The sequence below is a fragment of the Heterocephalus glaber genome, unplaced genomic scaffold (genome assembly GCF_053883595.1).
Source record: "Heterocephalus glaber isolate CG9 unplaced genomic scaffold, H.glaber_assembly_v1.0 deba00001594, whole genome shotgun sequence".
Classification (NCBI taxonomy): domain Eukaryota; kingdom Metazoa; phylum Chordata; class Mammalia; order Rodentia; family Bathyergidae; genus Heterocephalus; species Heterocephalus glaber.
This window is the reverse complement of record NW_028258369.1, coordinates 17724799-17726589: the sequence shown is the minus strand read 5'-3', so window position 1 is coordinate 17726589 and position 1791 is coordinate 17724799.

Sequence of the window (1791 nt, the reverse complement as noted above, 5' to 3'; positions counted from 1 at the left end):
CTTAAATTGCATCCATTTCCTACAAATGACTCAAGTCTTGTGTATAAATACCACATTTTCTTTATTCACCTGTTGATGGAATAGACCGACTCCAAGATTTAGCTATTATGAATTGTTCTGCTGTAAACATAGGTGTGCATGGTGCATTGTACATCCCATTCAGGAAGATTTCTAGAAGGGCAACAACTCAATCAAATGGAATTTCTCCTTTTAGTTTTTTGAGGACTCTCCATACTGATTTCCATAGTGCCTGTACCAGTTTGCACTCTGACCAATAATACAAAAAGTTTCCCTTTTCCCCACAGCTTTGCCAGCATCTGTTATCATTTGATTTCTTGATGATGGCCATTCTTTCTGGGTAAGATATAATCTCAGCATTGATTTAGTTTCCATTTCTCTAATGACCAGAGATGTTGAACATTTTTTCATGAATTTATTGGCCACTTGTACTTCTTTATTTGTATACTCTAACTGTCCTCCCTCAATAGATGTAAGCTCCTGAGGTATTGCTTCACTGTATCCCCAGTGCCTAGAATAATTGAGCACAAAATTTGTGCTCAGTGAACATCTTGACTGACTCAAGTTTGTAGTGTGGTCCACACTGTGAAGCCAAGGAAACTGATGCCCAGAAAGCTGCAGTGGTCCTGCCAAGGCTGCATGGCCAGGAGGGGGCCACACTGGACCTAGAAAGCAACCGTTCTGATTCTCATATTACCTGGTCACCATTATTCCACGGCTCCTTCCTCACTCTAGAGTACTCCAGGCCATCCAGAGAGAAAAAGAGGCTAGTGTGCAGTGGTAGGAGCCAGGGGTCTGAAATCCAACATGCAGGTTCCAAACCCCTCCCCTTTGCCCCTTAGTGACTATGTAACTTCCAGTAAGTTACTTTTCTAAGGGATGTTACGAAGACTCACTGAGACCACCTGAGAAAGGGACCCAGCCTGTCACCCTGTGGCCTTTGAGGAAGATGGATCTCTGCTAGGAAAATCACAGCTGTTCTGGAACCTTCTAGAACATTCTCCTCTCAGTCATGTGTGGGTACCCAACAGCCTCTGTCTGGCTGCTGAACTGTGGTGACCAGTGGAGCTGACCTTGGGAGGAGCACTTGCAGGACAGTTGACATGGAATCTCCAGATGGAGGGAGAAGAAATGAAAGGAGGGTGGCAGCCTCTCAGAGACACACAGAGGCAGGTGAGATCACAGGGAACAGTGGTGCTTTGGGAAGATGCCAGGTCTGGCATGCATAAGCAGCTCAACTCTGCCATTGATGGATTTGCTGGTGATCTTGGGCAAGACTGTTGTCTCTGGTTCTTGATTTCCTCCTTCATACAGCAAAGACCAAAAAGGCCCCCACCAGCCCTGCTATCCTCCCTGCTTGCCCTTCATAGCTAGTCTTTGATCTCTGCAGTGCTTTTATAATTATAAAGGGAACAGAAATCCACAGTTGCTCAGGAGCAGGGCCACTAAACCAGCGGGTTCCACAGTGCAGCAGCGACATAGTCCTCACACTTACCTTGTGCAAGGCACTGCCACCTTGACACCCAGGTTTCGGCCTGCAAAACTGGGAATACAGAGCCTGCTGGTGCTTTCCTCCTAATGGTAGGACAAAATGTCAATGCTATGAAAGGACTTGGGAAATTATAAATCATTAGCTTCATTATGAACCCCTCTTTGAGACTCTATTTCAGACAATGAGTGGTACAAGGGTGGAGAGCAGTACAAAGGTTGTGGAGGAAAATGATAGAATGTCACCTATAAGGGCCTTGCCACACTGTGCACCTAATCCCCTGT